The sequence below is a fragment of the Ambystoma mexicanum genome, chromosome 11, assembly GCF_040938575.1.
Source record: "Ambystoma mexicanum isolate Mex_15411 chromosome 11, UKY_AmexF1_1, whole genome shotgun sequence".
NCBI lineage: Eukaryota > Metazoa > Chordata > Amphibia > Caudata > Ambystomatidae > Ambystoma > Ambystoma mexicanum.
Window position 1 is genome coordinate 1,013,150,954 of NC_090934.1, and position 19,833 is coordinate 1,013,170,786.

General features: G+C 41.9%; 1 protein-coding gene across 3 annotated transcripts in view; it reads right to left on the minus strand.

Moving 5' to 3' along the window:
• Positions 1-7,670: 7,670 nt before the first annotated feature.
• PAQR5 (progestin and adipoQ receptor family member 5) overlaps positions 7,671-19,833 on the minus strand; it is a 790,069-nt gene continuing 777,906 nt past the window's right edge. For all 3 annotated transcript variants that reach the window (XM_069624226.1, XM_069624225.1, XM_069624227.1), the window contains one exon: positions 7,671-8,811. The gene's annotated coding sequence lies outside the window, so the exon portion shown is untranslated. The remainder of the gene's footprint in view (positions 8,812-19,833) is intronic.

Consider the following 19,833-nt stretch of genomic DNA (forward strand, 5'->3'; position numbering starts at 1 on the left):
TAGTTCCCACTCGTGGGACACTGTGTTCTGCCTGCTCAGAGTGTCTGCCGCCGTGTACTGCTCTCCGGCTAGGTGAACTGCCGATAGAGAGATTCCTTCTCGTATTGCCCAGAACCAGAGCTGCATTGCCTCTCTGCACAGTGGTAGTCACCCTACTCCTCCTCTCTTGTTGAGTTAGTACATGGCCACCGTGTTGTCTGTCATTATCAAGACATTCTTTCCCTTTACACAGGGCAGGAAGGCCTTCAGCGCTAGTCTGATTTCCATCAGCTCCAACAGGTTGATGTGTAGTTTGGACTCCGATGGAGACCAACGACCGCTTATAGTCAGATCGTTGGTGTGGGCTCCCCACCCCATGAATGAGGTGTCCGTCACTACAGTTATCTCCGGTCATGGTTGCCAAAAAGATTCTCCCTTGAGAATGTTGTCATTGCAAGCCCACCAAAGAAGGTCTTGAGCAACTGTGCTTGGAACTTGCAGAAGATCCGACATATTCCCCGAGAATTGGGACCACTGAGTCAGAGAACGCATTGACGGGATCTCATCCTCAATCGGGCCTTTGGCACTAGAAAGATGCAGGATGCCATGAGACCGAGCAACCTCAGAAAATCGAAGGCCGGAAGATGTTAGGCATTTTGGAACTTTGTTACCATCTGCAGAATGTGGAGAGCTCTCACCTTCGGAGGCGAGGCTTTGCCAAAGGAAGTATGCAGGACTTCTCTGATAAACTGGAGCTTTTGGGATGGTATCATGTGGACCTTTTTTAAATTGAGGGAGAAGCCCAGTCTGTGAAGGGAGTGAGAGGTGATTGACAGATGTTCTTGAGCTTGTTCAGGAGAATGTGTTCTGATCAACCAATCGTCCAAGTAGGGGTAGACGTGATAATCCCCACTCTCCTGAGACTCACTGCCACAACCACCATCAGTCTGGTGAAAACCCTCGAGGCAGAGGTCAGCCCGAATGGCAGAACTTGAAACTGATAGTGAGAACCGCCAACCTCAGGTACTTTCTGTGCTTGAGATGGATTGGCACATGAAAGTAAGCATCCTGAAGGTCCAATGATACCAACCAGTCTTCGAGGTGTAGAGACTGAAGGATCTGAGAAAGGGTTACCACCTTGAACTTGTCCTTCCTGAGAAACTTGTTCAAGTTTCTTAAGTCCAAGATGGGTCTCAATCCTCTGTCCTTCATTGGAATGAGAAAGTAAGAGGAGTACCAACACTTGTTCCTCTCCGCTACAGGTACCTGTTCTATTGTCCCTTTCTCTAGCAGGGTTACAATTTCCTGCACAAGGAGCGGATCTGGAATTTTGACAGAGTCGGTTCCCGGTGGATGGTCCCGAGGCCTTTTTAGGAAGGGAAGGCAGTAACCCTGAGCTGCTGGCTCCAGTGCCCAAGCATCTGAAGTAATACCCCGCCATTCTTTCAGATGCTGTGAGATTCTGCCTCCCACTGGGATCTTGTGTGATAAGGCCTCAGAGTGAATTGGAGGCGGCTGTAGGAGCGGCTGAGGGCAAAGATGCCGTTCCTGAGGCTGGTTTTGCACCTTTTCCTCGTCCACCACGAGGGATATTTCTTTTACCTCTTTGAATGGCCTGTCCTCTTCCTCTACCAAAAGAGGAGTAGTATTGAAAAGAACGACCTCTCCAAGAAGATGTGCCCGAATAAGGTTTCTGAGGCTGTCACATAGAAGCGCTAAGAGATTTAGCCGCTGCTTTTGAGGTCTGCAGTTTTTCTAAGCTTTCATCAGCTTTACTGCCAAACAGCCTCAAGCCATCTAAAGGCATGTTGGGTAGCCTGGCCTGCACATCAGGTGCAAACCCCGACTCCCTCAACCACGCAAATCTGCGTAGCACTGTGCTTGCAGCCATGGATCTGCTGATGCTATCAGCAGTATCCAGTCCAGATTGGAGACATTCCCTCATTGCCTCCTTTTATAATATTCAGGAAACCTTCCCTTTCCTCGCCTTCCGGAATATGATCAGCCGCCCCGTGATGCAGTCCCACAGGGTATGGGTAATCCTGACCAGGGTACAGGTGACATTTGCTGATTTGTTAGCCATGCTACCTGAGGTAAAGACCTTACGGGCCCAAGCATCCAGCTTCTCATCCTCTCTATCCGGGGGGATAGATGCATAGGCTGTTTGTCCTGACGAAGTTGCTGCCTGAATAACCAGACTTTCAGCCGTGGGATGCCTCTTTAAGTAATCAGGGTCACTACTAGAAACTCTGTATTTTTTAGGAAAATTACTGTTAACTGCAGAAGCAGTCCCAGGAGCCTCCCAGTTTTTTTCCACTGTCCTCTGAAGTGCCCTATGAAAGGGGAGAACTGGGTCCTTCTGGGGGTCCCGGTCCAGGATATCAGTCATATCTTCCTTCTGGGGGTCCCGGTCCAGGATATCAGTCATATCATCCTGATCAAAAGTGGGTGAGGATCTACCCCAGCCCATGTATTCAACAACCCTATTCATCAAACTTCTGTAGCCTGAATCTGCATGTTCTGCAAGGTCAGGTTTTGTAAATTCTAGCTCTGGTGACATATCAATGCCACTAGCAAAGTGAAGGGTGTCACACAGGTCTCTCATTTTCAATTCTGGATCGAGTAATTCCTCTGGCACCTCTCTGGTACCAAACTGTACTCCAAAAGGAGAAACTACTTCTTCTTTTAAGGCACTTTCCTCTTCAAAGATAGAAGACAGACGGCTTCGATGTCGAAGCCATCGGCGCTGACAAAGTCGTTGAGGGCTTCTTCGTCAGTGTCTGGGAATCACTCGATTATCGAAGAACCTTCGACGATTTGACGTCAGGTCGAGATTTTCGAGGTTCACCCTTACTACTGGAGTTTCTGACTCTTCTGCGTCGTCCAAAGGAGCAACCGGGGTCTGGCTCTTTTGAGGTTTCTTTGAGGGGGTCGAGGCCGCATTCTCAAAGACCTTCATCATCTTCCTTCTAAATTCATCCCATTTCCTTGGGGAATCCGACTTAGTCAGACATCTTACTAATTCAGTAGGTATCCGAGGAAGAGGAGGGAGATCTATGTCTCCTCTTCATCTTCTTTAATCTACTACGTGATCGAGATCGCTTGGAATGTTAACGACGATCCGAATCCTTCGATTCGCCCGACTTTCTATGTTTTTTTGATGAGGCCTTCGAAGAGGCCTTGGAAGCTTCCCGCCCCACCACCAGTTTACCTTTTCTCACACAAAGAGCCTTCTCTGTCATTGAGTGAGGGTCTGTAATCCACATTTTCGATCAACAGTCAATACATTTTTTGAATCCCGTCTTGCGAGTAGAACGGGTAGAAGACGATGACATTTTCTCGAAGAAAATTTCGAAGCGTGCCGTTAACTCGAGAACAAAGCAATCAGAAAAATGGAACTGAAGCCAACAGGCGTGGCACGAGCTACTTATACTGATGGGGATGTCGACACGGTACGGAGCCCATCGAGGGACATCGACGCCACAACCTTGTGCACAGCGCCTTCTGCCGAGAAAATGTTTTCCGAAGCAGCGAAGCTGGCGAGATACGAATATCATAAAATGAGGAACATGTAGGAGGACACAATCCGTTAGAAAGGAACCTTTGTTGTTATTTTGAAGGCATCAGGCCCTCGAAGGCAAGAGACTTTTTTATAGAGCAACAGAGACTTGGCCATCGAGGATCCTGATAGCTGAAAATGGAACTGTCGTTTTGTGCTGGGAAAGCTCAAGTATGTGCTGTGCTCCAGAGTCCCGCCTTATCCCGTGCTCAAAACATAGGGAAGGGAGACCATGACTTCTACATCCTGACATATTGTTTGGGAACATCTCTTTATTTCTTATGAGCCCTATCCCACAATCTTTTGTATTTAGTATAAGGATTGGCAATAGGTTTTTCTTAGTATAGGCCCTTTTTATTTGACGGGGTGCCACTGGGACTGTCTTTTTCTGATTTGATGGTCATAGTTTGCTCCCATCTTAGATTTAGATCGGGCATTTCTCCACCCTACCTATACAGTTAAATAAACACCCTTAAACTGTGATCACTTGTGTCTGTCTATTCTTGATACCATGCAATCCTTACAGCACGCATACATTCTCTGTAACAGACTCTATATCAGACTTGGACTAAACGTCTACAGTGCGTTAAAGAACCGCCAGTTTCTGGCTGCCTAAAGTCAGCTGGCACTCCTAAGGCTCAGGGTTATGGATCCACAGTGGCTGTGGATCTTTAATCTGGCCTTTAGGTTTGGCACACAAAGACCAGAGACTGCTTTGGAACAAAAATGGCAATTTTCTCGTGGCATGTGTTAAATATTTAGACTATCACTTCTATACCTCTTCTTCAAGACGGCCTTGATTTAATTTACCTTCTAATTCTTCTTCCCTCAGTCATACATTTCTTATCAACCCATCTTTATAGTCACCTATTTTATTTTACTTTTAAGGCATCATGTGACCTCTGGTAGCAATATGAGATGCTTAGTTTTACAGCGTATGTACTAGATACTAGGCTTGATTTTTAGTTTGCCCAGATGCACACCTTATTTCTTATTTTTATTCCCTATTAATTTAGGGGTTGTAGTAGGATGCAAGGGAGAAAAACAACCTTGACACTGGGTTGTACAGTCAACTAGAGAATCAGCAGATGTCCACACACTTGTGGAACACTTCCTATATTGTAAGACAAACAATATTTTATCTCTTACTTTTTTTGTATTCAATAAATAACAGAAATTCATTTTTTTCTAAAATTAACAGAAGTTTCTTTATATGTGTGTATTTTCAAAAAAATTCATTTGTGATCATACAGATTTCACACATTTTACAACAATTTCTCAAGCATCCAGAATAGCACTAATCAAATTAATCTTGGAACAGAGATATTTGTTTCTTCATTTGCTGTGTTTTGCTCTACCCGTTTCGGGAAAACAAACTTCACTTCATCAGGAGCTATCTATTCAGCATCACTTCTTTCTATTCCATCTTTATGTCAGTTCCATCTATAGGAAAGATAATGGAAAGTGTTTCTATCAATTCTCGCTTTTATATACAATTCTTACTACTTCTGTCATGATTCTCACATTGATAATCACCTGTATGTGTTCTGTTTTTGCTTTTTGTGGTTTCAAAATAATCTCTTGTATGCCAGGAATCTCCATAGGAATTAAAACAATAGCCTCACTTAATTCATATTTAAATCACCCCCTTTGACTGTACCATATCACAGGAATATATCAAGGAAGTAAAAGAAGTGTCTACTGCTACCTGTGTATTGGTGGCAATAGGGCGCTAGTAGCACCTGATGGCGCTAACGTGCTCCCTCTGCTGCTCCAAAGCCCTGAGTCAGTCTCCTATGGATGAAATATTTGTAAGGCTTACTATTCTAAAATTCTAGTGAGCACATAAGTGTCAGAGTTCAACCCGCTTCTTCTTCCTATCTGAGTCGACTTACCAGCGCTTGAGTCCTTTGGTCTATATCACGTTTTTCTACTGCGTCCAGCAGCGGATGTTCTAAAATGGCTGCCATTTATGTTGCTGCATCATCACGTTCTAGCGTGATGACATCATTGTGACGTTTTGTTTACCTAATGTCATTCTATTGACTGTCATTATGTGGTTCCACTATGTATTTGATTTTGTGGTGGATTTATACATTAAAGGGTTTTAAGCAACTGTTGCTCTTGTTGTCCTTTGTGATAAAGTGATATTTATGATAATGTGAGGGTCAGGTGACCCCATTACACCATCCATATGTTTATCAACGGAATCATGTTCGCATTCTACAAATCATTGTGTATGCTAACATGTTCCTTTTCAACCAGTTTCCTTACCTATTGTTTCTATCATGTCTTACATTGTTATGGTACATTTAGTTCTTACTTGTTTATATAGGAACGTTTTTAAACCGGTATAGTAACTTCTTTGCACTTTATCCAATGCCCTTATGGTAGTTTTGACATGAATCACCTATCTTCTATATTCTGTTAGGCAGCATGATAAAGTATGTATTGACAGAACATTATGATTTGTAGTGATTCAATAGTCAATATTCAAAGTGCATGTTCACTCAGACATTATCCTTGCCATTAGATCAGTAAATCTCCATATGACTACAGAGAGCCAATAAAAAAGCAATTTGTAAAATGTATAGGAAAGCTCCCAAATTGAATTCCTCATTCATTCCATCGGAGACTAAGCTCCCCAATTTCTAAATCCAGAAGAGTTCTCTCTGGTCCATACGTTTGCTAAGGTTTCCGCCTCTTTGAGGTTTTTTCACTATTTCCAGTATTATCAATTTTAGTTGGGCTATTGTATGCCTGTTCTCTGCCAAAATGAAATGAGATACAGACCAAAGGACTCAACGCTGGTAAATAGGCTCAGATAGGAAAGGAGAAGGGGGTTGATCTCTGTGACACTTACGTGCTCACTAGAATTTTGCCAGGGGCATAGTAAACCATACAAATGTTTCATCCATAGGAGACTGACTTGGGGCTTTGGAGCAACAGAGGGAGAATGTTGGCGGCATCAGGTGCTTAGCAGTAGACACTTACTTCCTTGATATATTTCCGCGATATGCAACAGTCAAAGGGGGCGATTTAAATATGAATTAAGTGATGCTATTATTCTTATTCCTAGGTAGCATGCTACAGTCAAAGGGGGAGATTTAAATATGATTTAAGTGATGCTATTATTCTTATTCCTAGGGAGATGCTCGCCGTACAAGAGATTATTTTGAAAACACAAAAAGTAAACACAGAACACATCCAGGTGATTATCAATGTGAGAAACATGACGGAAGTAATAAGAATTGTATATAAAAGCGAGAATTGATAGAAACACTTTCAATTATGTTTCCTAAAGACGGAACTGACAGAAAAAAGTGATACTGAATTGATAGCTCCCGATGAAGGGAAGTTTGTTTCCCCGAAACATGTAGAGGAAAACACAGCAAATGAAGAAACACCAATTCTATATGTATTAAGAATATCTCTTCCAAGATTAAGTTGATTAGTGCTGTTCTGGATGCTTGAGAAATTGTTGTAAAATGTGTGAAATCTGTATGATTACAAATGAATTTGTTTGAAAATACACACATATAAAGAAACTTCAGTTTTTTCTAAAATGAACAGAAATCCTGTTATTTATTGAATACAAAAAAATTAAAGAGATAAAATATTGTTTGGCTTACAATATAAACAGGTGTGCGGGGGACAGGAGTGTTCCACAAGTGTGTGGACATATAGATACTAGGCATCCCTGCACCTGCAACATGACAAGGCTCACCCTTTATCAGGTATGCTACTCTGGTTACAGATCTTGGTTTAAAGCCTTTTTCTAAAAAAAGAAATGACTTTTGACTGTTTTGCAGAAGCTTGCAGGACATGTGAAGATGTTGTAAAAAATAATAAAAAAAAAAAAACAACAACCATCTAAACCCACCCCACCCCACTCTAAACCCCCTCTCCACAAAGCCACATTTGACCACAGGGAAGAGGAAATCTCTATTACAGCTGCTTGTATTCACATTTTTTGGGCCCACAGACATAACTAGCGGTCTGGATCAGGTGGCAGAAAACGTTCTGATAGGAGATTGAGGAGTTGGTGACAATTTTTCTGCTGTCCAAGCCAATAGCAGGGAATGTCTGCAAGCTCAACAAGTCGAAAACAACACAAAAGGAGTTCTGGAGCTTATATAAAGACAAAATATATTAATTATATTAATGGATAAATATCAGCATTGTCTTTCTAGCAGTTCATTAAGAACAGAACATGATTTACATAGCACAAGGTCAACAGAATTTCTTCATCTCTTCCATCAAAACTGAAGTGCTGAATTCACTGGTTTTAATCTCCTGGGGACTCTTCCGTGCACCCCGACCCCAAGACATCTGTGGCAGCTGGCACACAGGGTTATAGGAGAATCAGGAGGTTTCATGACATAATAATGCCTCAGAAATATCACTACTGTAGGGGTAGCCAGTCACACTGGGCAACGCCAGACATTTGACTGACTGTCCTCTAGTCCGATCTGCCTTTCTGGGACACTTTCTCCAAATAGGGCAGATTACTCTGTCCATGCATACAGAAAATACAAAAAGGGTAAGCTGAGGTAAGTTTGCCATCACAATGACAAGGTACCATAAACGTGGGGTTAAATCTGCATCCGTACAAGCTTACGGTTTACACTTACAAGTATGTTACAGCCAGAGAAAACTGCAATGTAAAGTGTGCACCATTGTGACATAGGCAAGGATAGTTCAGTGCTAAAAGGAAAACATTGGGAACGAGCATTAAGTATTTGAATGGATTTCATTCTTTGGTCCATGAGGCAGAATCAATGGGTTTTCATTCTTTTGTTGATTGGGCAGAATCTGTGAGTTTACATTCTTTGGTCCACAAGAAAGAGTCTGTGATAGTTTCCTTTGTTGCTCCACAATGAAGTATCAATGGATTTCCTTCTTTTGTACATAAAACAAAATTAGTATTCTTCCCCTCATTAGTCTTCATCAGAAGGTCTGAGGGTCAAGGCAAATAAAGGGAACTCTTTGGAAGAAGTTAAAGACCTGAAGATGGAGCCTGGAATAACTTTCAGCGGCAGGCACAAAACCCACACTCCAAGGATGGAGAAACACTCTTCCTCTCCAATAACACACACACACACACTGTTTCCCAACAGCTACAATAGTCCAGCAGTAAAAACTGCCTTGGGCCTAAAGGTGTCGAATCGGCACTGCGAATAGCCTTGAGGGATGAATGTGAAGAGGCTTCGGAAGATGATGTAGCTCAGGCCAGAAAGAAAATGCGCCATGATCAACAGGTCCGGTGGAAACTGTAATATCAAATAGAGATGGTTAAGATCAGAGGTAGAAGTACAACAAAAAAACAGTACTTTAACTGTGACCATAGAGGGAGGGCATGGGTGCGGGAAGAATTATAGAGCAATACAAATATTAAAGGAATGGGGGCAGACTGCCAAAGGGGTGGAATGGGCAGATTTAAGGGTTACGTCTGGATTGTTAGTTTTGTTCTCTTCAGCCAAAACATTTCAGTTTAGATATAACTGCAATGGGGCCTTTGGTCCATTTTCCTTCTTCAAACGTTCGAAATTCTTGAAAAATCGAAACCCGGATATTTTATGTCTGTCACTGAACCCTGATACCTGCATATTGTTATGAATTTAGATACTTGCAGGATTTGGATCGCAATATATGCTCTAAAAGGGCTCCCTTAAGGGATTGTCCGACTTAACTATAAAATCGATACTCCCCAGAAGAGCCCTCACCCCTGGGAACAAAGGAAGTTCTCGAAAATTATATAGCCTATCGCAAAAGCATTCAGACGTTGGGATTATTTTGAACACTTGTGGAATCTTCAGCTTCTTTTCTGCTAAATACCTAACCCAAAGTGATGTGATATCCCTGGTTAGTCAAGGACAAGCTGTGGAATAAGTTAGCTACAGGCAACTCGCTTGATCCCTAAGAAGGTGAGGCAGTGAAATATTTCCTGATGAATCTGAAACATGCATATCACTGTTTGACCTTAATCCAAATGGACCTTTAATCGTGATCAATGCATTAGGCTTGACAGTATGTAATAGTTGTGAAATATGGGCAAAATGTATACTGCACTTTTATGGACCAAGTTTGTACTCCAGTCCTTTTCTCGATTCTCTAATTTTTGGTTTAGATTAATTTGGTTAACGTGGTTACATTGTCTGTTACTGCAATTAATGTTTGGGTGTATTCCACTCCAAGACTAATTCACTTTGCATGATAGCACTCAGTTTATTGTGCACGATTTTGTCAGAATTCTTTGACAACTTTTAGACAGGGTACAGGTGACTATGCACGTTGCGCAGTCCCACGTAATCCGTACAATCTAGATTAACAAATGAAATGTCTGCTGCTGGGGGTTACTACTACACAACCCACCAGAAAGGTTGTCATTGAATGCCATCTGAAAAATATCATTTAGTGAACCGCCTGGTTCAATTGAATCAGTGTGATGATTGATACCATCATACATCAATGTAGAAGTTTAATTATTTAGACAATAAGAGAAATTACATTTCCTCAAAACATTAAATTACGAGTTCAGCTCATTATACGTTCTTACACAAAGTATTGAAAAAAACGTCAGGTTAATATACAAAACTTTACATGTCAAGCCACGCGCAGCAATTCAATATGAAAAACTGAACATCTGAAGTTTACAGCTTCAGCAAGTACCCATTATTGGCAATTATTAACTATTTGCTGGTGGCACATTTTCTGATGTTTGCAGAGCTAGATAAATGCATGGTTATATGGAGTATTGAAAGTGGCATAAAGGAAACACTTATGGTATGACTGCTCATAAAAAATGTTTCGCCATCATTGAGTGGCATAAGGTACAAGAAAGCACAAAGATTATTTAGATACAGTGGGGTTTCCTAATGTTTACATAAACAAAGAACTGTTGACAAAATTACCCTTTAAAAGGTTCTGTCATCTTGTTTATTTTTAATGGGCCACAATGGTACTGAGACATGGTGCAATATTCACACACCATAAGTTGTCTATGTTTTCTTTTGCTTCCTAACATTGTTAAGACTGCTGCCACTCTTGGGCCACTCCTCTCCCTCCTTTAGACCAGAATAGTGTTGCACAACAAATCAGACACCGGCTGTAAGGCTCTGCACTTAACTTTTTGCCCTTTATCCGCCCCACGCTTACCTTCCTAGAGTATTGGTTGGTTTTTACAAAAAGATGACAGTCTTCACGCCCGGCTTGTGGCAAGCTAATACCATTTGTTCTGTACCCTTTTTGAGATCCTCCACGAGTTCCAGTGCACACCTCTCACTTACCCTATTTTAATGAGAATCACATTAAGCATATTGGCTACTCTGCTCATAATTATTGTCACCAAAGCCCGACAATTACATTTACTTTCTCACTTGTTTGACATATATTGCACCCCTACAAGCCCCACTCACTTTGATACTCTTTACTAAAATCCGACTCTCTTCTTAACTGAACCACTGCAAGGCAAGTGGCTCAAAGGAGGATTTTGTCCTGGACCTGCCAAGATCCGACACTTTTTTGGAACACATAGCTGAAATATGTATTTTTAAAATGAACCAATGCATTGTATTGCATCATTTATTTTATTCACACATGCGTCCAGTGCATAGGCCTCAAGGTTGCTTGAGTCCCAAGATCCATTCTTTGTGATTTGCTCATGTAACACATGTATTGAAATACATATTGTGAGAATTTTTAGGATATTCTCACTCCTATTGCGCCTGGATGCCCTATGCAGGCGGCCAGGGAAAGGCAATCGCTGTTGGATCCTGACCCTGGGGGTGGACAAGCAAGGGAGTATCACCTGGGTGGAGTGTCCTTGGGGACTGGGAGTGAGGTACCTTTAGGCGAGACACTGTATCCCCCCTTATTCTACAAGAAGAGCATTGGAAGACGAGAGCAGTGTAAGAAGGAGCTGTGCGAGAGCAGGAGAAACCAAGATGCCGGAACGCCTGCTGAGTCCCTGGGGAGGCAGCCAGAGGAATAGTGAAGGTCAGAGAAGCCCATGGAGAAAAGGAGAACAGCCGGGGCTGTCAGACTGCATCGGCGAGGATTTTGCACGATCATTGGAGAGTGCAGCGAGAAGCACCCGGCAACTAGCCTTTTCTGCAGAAGGGGATACGCCTTGTGGAGGAGCGGCAATGCCTGGCAAAGTGTCAGGGACACTTAACTTACTAGGGAGCTCTGAAAACCTGTGAATACAGTAGCAGGATAATGAACTTACAACACATGGACAACGAAATGAATGAAAGTTATCTTTACTGAATACTGAGCTGAATGAAATCAACACAACTTTATTGAGTTCTGAACTGAATGAAACATACAAAACTCTCCTTATTGAACAAATGAATGAAGTAAACAAGAACAAGTGCCTTCATTTATTTACCACATTGAATGAAACAAGTAAGGAGTGTAGGGAATACATGGTATCAAGAATAGACAGACACAAGTGATCACAGTTCAAGGGTGTTTATTAAACTGTATAGGTAGGTTGGAAAAACAGCCAATATAAACCTAAATCTAAGATGGGAGCAAGCTACGACCATCAAATAATAAGGCAGTCCTAGTGGCGTCTTGTCAAAATAAAAGGGCCTATACTAAAAAAAAAAAACTATTGCCAATCCTTACAGCTAAATACCAAAAAGAGTGTGGGATAGGGTTCACAAGAAAGAAAGAAGTGTTCACAAATGATAAGTCAGGATGTGGTAGCCAGGTGTCTCCCATCCCCACATTTTTAGCACGGGACAAGGCGAGACTCCGGAGAACAGCACACGCTCGAGCTTTCCCAGCTTGAGATGACATTTCCGCTTCAGGTATCAGGACCTTCGGTGGTTAAGTCTCTTTTCTACAAAAAGTCTCTTGCCTCTGAGGACCTGAAGGGTTCCAACAATAACAAACAAAAAGTTCTTTCCAATGTACAATGGGTGATGCCTTCACCCCTGGGTCCCTCTCTTCCAGGCTCAGACCCTTCTCAACTGTTTGACTCTCTTTGGGTGATGCTTCTTCCCCACGGCCCCCCTCTTCCGGGCTCAGACCCTTCTCGAATTTCAGCCTCCCTTTATCGGGTTCACCGTGGCTTGTATGCAACGGTATTTTTACCTTCCGTATTCACAAATCTTAATGTCTTTTTAACAGTTCACTGTGGACATCCCTCTGTCGGGTTCACCTTTGTCAACACACTGTTCACTGGGGCTTTAAGCTTCGCCCCGTTCTGTAGGCATCCCTCTGTCGGGTTCACTCTTGCCAATTGTATAGTTCCTTTGCTTCCTTTGGTTTTAATCGTTTGCTGGTCAAAGACTTCTGACTTTACAGTGGATTTTGCAAGACCCCTGAATGACCACTTTGACCTTTCTTTGAGGGTCTCCTATGGCCTTCTGGTATCAGTAGTTTCAACAAAACGTGGAATTAACCATAGTCTCTTGAATGAGCACCCACGTGGTGCCGGACCCTCTGCGGCTGGTTTTCCCTTCATGTTAATAGTTCTTTGAATTTTCCACTTCACAACTTTCATTCAACACAGTTGGGTTTCTTTATCGATTCACCCCCTCGACTTGTTGGCTGTGATGAACCGCTTGGTTATTCAGTATCTGGAGTTAAGACTAGTACCACGGTAGCAGGCATCTCCCTCTGTCCTGCTTATCAGCGTAGGCATGCTCTGTGTACCATTGACATCTGCTGCAACACACTTTGGCTATTGTTCGCAGTCTTATGATTAGTTTCAGGGAGGCTTCCTGGGTCTGGGTTGGAAAGGGCATGGTCGCTTCTATGCTATGCTTGTCGCTCCCTCGGTTCTTGCCGTCTTTCTCCTCCTCTTGAACTGCCATACTTGGATAGCTCTGTCATTGTGTGGTCTGCCTTGCTCGTCTTGTGCTCGCATGCTCCACCTTTTATCCCTATGGGGAAGGCAAAGGGCCGTCAGGTGTGTGCGGTTCTGGTCAATTGCCTGACCCTTGTGTTGGGACATGTAAGGTAAATGGCTCTGATGTTAGTCTGTTGTCTTTTGTACTGCGCGGAAGTGTTTGTGTCAGAAAGGGTGTGTGGGGAGGCTGAGAGTTTCTGAGTAACCTACTTAGCAGGATGGGTGAAAGGTGTTAGAAGAAGGGGGATACTGCGTCTCACCTGTTGGTGTCCCACTTAAACTCCTCGAGGACCCCCCATCCAGGTGCTCCTACCCCCACTGGTCCATCCCCAGAAACTGGAACCAATAGCAATGGCCGTGTCCTGGCCACCTGGATGGCAGGTCCCCAGGGACTAGTCAGGGAGACACCTTCAGGTTTCTCACAGGAGGCATTTATTTAAGCAACAGTAACCCTTATTGAATGCTAAAGTGAAAGAAACAAGTGAAAGTAACTTACCTAAATGAAAGCCACATTTATGAGTGAAAACACAATTTTTGGCAAACCTAACTACTTGTATGGATGCAATAAACTTTGAATAAAGCAGAATCCAGATTAAGAAACAACATACGTGACAAAGTTGTGAAGCTGTGGTTTAAGAAAGTGCCTGTTGATCAAACGATTGAACTCTGAAAGAAACCTGTAAATTCCTGGTTGCGTGACATGTAATGGGTGGACCGTGTGGTCTAAAACTGCGCCAAGGCCAGGGCCAGGGAACCCCTAAAAGATAAGGCAGAAGTTTGCTCTGGTGAAAGAAGGAAAACAACAGATGGTGAATATCAGACTTGGGGAAGGGAGTCCCGAGTTAAAACATCTTATGTAAAAGCATTCTACAAATACTTTCTTTTTGTGCTATATTTGAACATTGAACTTGGGAAAGGAAATCCTATGTATTGGTGCCTTCGAACTGTGCTACCCTGGAACTCTATTCAACTTGGGGAAGGGCACCCTGATCCTTGTCAAAGTGTGGAACTGTATATCTTATTGGTGCCTTGGAACTGTGCTATTTGGAAGTGTATTGAACTTGGGGATGGGCACACTAATCCTTGTAAAAGTGTGGAACTGTATTTCTGCAAGTCTACACAAAGGTAAATTGAACATTGTGGTGAACTTACTGATCTTGGGGGGGAAAAAAAGCTGAAGAGTAAGACGGAGCTGGAAAACAGCTCAGAACTTTATGTTTGAATCACTGCTTAGTTTATGGTTGACATCCCTACACATTGTTTTGGTATTAGTTGTGAGGGCAAGCATAGGTTTTGGACACAGAGCGACTTTTCAGTTGAACATTCTGACATAAACTTTCCTTTGTTTCTTTAGGTATGGAAATCCCACCTTAGCATAGGACAAATTAGACCTTATTCCATCCTGACATTTTCTTTAATAAAGATGTGTTTAACTTTCAGTCTGTTGAATGTGTCTCCTTCCATGATGCCAACCTCACAAATGATCCAGAAGGGGGATACGGTTAAACGGATACAGGTTTGGGGACCCTAAAATGTGAAAACCTAAGTGCCAGAGCATCGGATCCCTCAGTGGCCACAAAGGGTTCGGTTGGATTTGACATTGATAGCAGTAGGGACAAAAAATTTTCCCTCCAGGTGAAATCCCCACAGATTTAGTGTTAATCCCACCTGCAGGTACCTACATTAGGTTGGCTCCCAGTGAATTGGCTGGGGTGATAGATCCAGATTTTAGGGGGTATGTTAAAGTTCTGTTACAGAACCATGGAATGGATCAATTTCAATTCATCAAGGGGATAAGATCGCTCAAGGGGTGCTGGATAGAGCTATGTTCCCTACACCTGTTGAAGAAAATTAGGGAGGTAGTACAATAGGGGAAATAGAGGTTTTGGAGAGGCTGATGTACCATCTGAAGATCCTCCCAAATCAGAACTTGGAAAACCCATAGAAGAAGCACCTGAGGCCCTTCTTGACTTAGCCTTTGCCCAAAGGAATGAACCTTTGTTAACAGAAGCCTTTGCCCAAAGGAATGAACCTTTGTTAACAGAAGCCTTTATAAAAAGCATAGCAGAGACAGAGGGTTGTGAGAAAGAAGGGCCATTTTTCTTTTTTAAACACAGGCTTCTCTATAGAGGAGATGCCACTTCAGAGGGACTAACAAGAACCCAGTTGGTAGTTCCTAAAAGTCACAAATGGATTGCTTTAGAGATAACACATTCTCACTTAACTGGAGGTCATCTGGGCCAATATAAAACTTGCGCACATGTAACAGAAACATGTTATTGGCCTGGAATCCACACAGATATTAAGACCTTTGTTCCAGCATGCGAGGTGTGTCAGAAAACCAGCAGACATATACCACCCCCGGTCCCCTTCAATTCGTTACCAATAATCGAGATCCCATTTTCCCACATTGGCATGGATATTGTCAGTCCTCTGGAAACCTCCAGGTTAGGGAACAGATTCACTCTTGTCATGGTAGATTATGCTAGTCATTATCCTGGAGCTTTCCCTTTAAGAAACAATACCACTCAACCAATCTTATTCTTTTTTTACCTCGAGTAGGGTTGCAAAATAAATCTTAACTGACCAGGGATCTACCTTTATGAGTAAACTTATGGGAGAGGTCAACGAATTGTTATACATCGCTTCCCTTAGAACATCAGTGTATCACCCCCAAACAAATGGCCTGGTAGAAAGATTTAATAAGACCCTTAAAACCATACTCCGGAAATTAGTTGAAGCCAGTTCTGTTTTTGTGATTGTATAAGGGTTACTCGATAAGGAACATGATCTAAATGTCATATCTATAGAGAGTAAACCCTGGCAGGATTCATTGCTGACCTAGTGCCTTACATCCATGTCTGTATATAGGCACATCAATGTTCCTGTATAAGAAATTTGAATCAACTGTTATGTTTGTTTTTTCTGTTCCCTTGTTTCTACAATAAGTCTGCCACTTTCTAGGCAGGTGTCTTTAAAAAAAACCTACAAAATATTAAGGGGAATTATACCCAAGTTGGCTGAACATTAACTAAATAAATATGTCAACAGTCACTATATATGTGTTCTCTAGCTCAAATTTCTACTAAGAATGAATATACAGCTCCATTGATACTTGGCTTGTTAAATGGTACAATCTTTGCTTTAAAAATAATGAATGCAGAGGTATATTGAATGTTGTTGTGGTAGGACGCCACCTATATGTTTCAGATATTGTTATCCATAGCAAGACTTGGGAAGATCATTTGTACCACCTCTACACCGTCATGAGAGTGTTAAGAGCTGCAGGGTTAACTGCTAAAACCAAGAAGTGCAAATTGGCCCAATCTGCGGTAAAGTAAATGGGATTTTTTGTGGGAAATGGTACAGTCCAACCACAACAGGAAAAGTGAAACCTGTATGAATATACCTTTTCCAAAAACTAAGAAAGATCTATGAGCCTTTTTCGGATTCATTGGATACTATTGCAGATTCATTCCCAACTTTTCCAGTTAGACATCTAGATTGATAGACAAACTGAAAAACGCAGACCCCCAACAGATCAAGTGGGAAAGAGGATGAGATGTTTTATAAGACTCTGAAACAAGCCCCATGTCAAAACCCTATTTTGAGGGCAGAAGATTTCTCGCAGTAATTCATCCTCTAGACTGATGCTTCTTTAATGGGATTAGGAGCTGTATTATCCCAAAATCGTGATAGTTTAGAACATCCCATTCTGTATGCTAGTAGAAAGCTCTTTCCCAGAGAGCAAATCTACGCAGTTATTGAGCTGGAGGTATAAGATATTAAATGGGTAGTGTTACATCTGAAAAACTATCTTCTAGGTCCCAGATTCCGTTTAATACAGGCCTCTAGTTTGGATCAGCCAAAGAAAGGAATCCAATCTTCGGGTATTGGGATGGTTTTGGACCCACAACCATATTGTGGAACACCGGAAAGGTAGAGAACAGGGTAATGTAGATTTTCTCTCCCGTTTCCCTTGTGAAGCACTTCGGTCCATCTTGCATTGGGGAAGGTTATGTGAGAAACCCAAGGGTAGTCTCACTCCTATTCTCCTTGGATCCCCTATGGAGGTGGTCAGGGAAAGACCATCAACGTTGGATCCTGACCCTGGAGCTGGACAAGCGAGGGAAGATTACCTGGGTGGAGGGTCCTTGAGGATTGGGTGTGAGGTACCCCTTATCCTCATGATAACCAAGCTAACCTCCTCCGACCCTTACAGGCCATTATAAAAGTGCTCAGCTTCATCTCAACCTTGATTTTCAAAAGAGCTAAAACTTTAAAAATTAGCATTAGTCCGTCTTTACTACCGGATCATGATGAGAAAACACAAACGAACTGGCTTCAACAACCAGCAACTGGCTTTAGAAAATGTGGATTCTGTACTATGTGCAAACATGCCTTACCTGAAACTACCACCTTTACAGACAAAAATGGGATCAAAACAACAATCAAACAACAAATCAACTGCCGCTCTAAATACGTGGTTTATGCAATTCAATGCATATGTCAACTCATCTACATTGGAAGTACAATATGCAAATTAAGAGCACGCATAAGAGAACATATCTCAGCAATTAGCAGTCAAGACAGCATCCTGCCTTTGTCACAACCAATGGCAAATGGCTCATTAGATGGACAATAAACAAGACATTACATTTATTGGCCTACAAAAAATCCAGAGGAACAAAAGAGGTGGTAACCAGGAACTATATCTCAGAAGAGCTCAAGCCAAATTAATCTGGCGCTATCGAACTGTAGAATATGGTCTGAATTCTGATAATGGAATGGCACATTTCCTATAATGTACTTACTGCTATCATATTTCTTTTGTATATCCTGCATTGGTACCTTTTTATATATATTATGTTTTCTCTCTGTTCCCCTATGCATTTTTGAATATATTTGTATATATACGAGTTTACTTTCAAACGGCTGGCATCACGACTTACACATCATTTGAGCTAATTGGATAAGCTAAAACCCTTAACCCTCATGTAAACCTATTACATTCTTATTCTTGGTCTATTCTCTCCTTCTTTCCTTGTTTCCATATCTGACCACAACTACATCAACCACAATGCCATTCATGTGGTTTTACTATTTTCTTTCCAGACCATACAGACAGACAATGTCTTCTTAATTGTAAATGCTGCTCTTTTTTGAAGTTCACACTTGTTTAAAATCATGTGCGAATGTTAAATCATAAAACACACTTAAAACGAGGAAAAAGACTTGAGTTTCCTGTACTAAACTCATGCTCACATCTTTAATTGGGCATATTTTCTACCTAAACTATTGGACGTACGATTCTAACTTCCCAAACATGGCAGACATGTAAAACACTAAGGAGGACTTATCCTCCACAGGCCGGCACCCTCAAACGCGGACCACTCGGCAAACAGAGGACATTTTCGTACGAGATAAGACCTTTGAATCCAGTGTCCCCCCTTTCCCCTCCCAACTTTTCCCCATCTCTTTATGACTTTGTGACAAGCATGGGCTAACTAATCACGGAGCTCCATTTATATTCACATCATTTTTTCAATGATTTGAGCACCACACACGCAGTCAGTGACGACATGATAACTGATCATTGCAAGTGATTTCCATGAGTGACTTACGTTTTTTTCATCTTCTTTTTCTGTTTATGTTTTATGTACATTTAGCCTGGATTTGAAAAAGGCAATCTATCTTTGCCGAAACACGTGTCATCCACTAAGGCTACAACACTAAAAACCTTCAATTAAAGGAATTTCAAATACTATCTCAAGATGTTTTCATTTCCTAACTTTGCGGCGCACCGACAAGTGTAAACTCACCCAACCAATACTAACTTTATTGAATATCGAACTGAATGAAAAAAACACAACACTCCTTATTGAACAAATGAATGAAAAAAACAAGAACGTGTCTTTATCTAATTACCGCATTAAATGAAACAAGGAGGCATTTATTAAATCAACAGTAACCCTTATTGAATACTGAAGTGAAAGAAACAAGTTCAAGTAACTTACCTAAATGAAAGTCACATTTATGAGCAAAAACATCATCTTTGGCAAACTGAACTACTTATCTGAATGCAAGAAACGTTGAATAAAGCAGAATGCAAATTAACAAACAACACATGTGAGAAAGTTGTGAAGCTATGACTTAAGAAATTGCCATTTGATCGAAGAAACCTGGAAAATCCTGGTTGTGTGACCTGCAAGTGGGTGGACCGTATGTCTGATCTGCGCCAAGACTAGAGAACTACTACATAGTGAATCAAGAAATACTGAAAGCAAAGGCTAGGTTCCTGGTTGCGTGACCTGTAATGGGTGGACCGTGTGGTTTAAAACTGCACCAAGACCAGGGAACCCCTAAAAGATAACAAGGAAGTTTGCTTTGGTGAAAGAAGGACAACAACAAATTGTGAATATCAGACTTG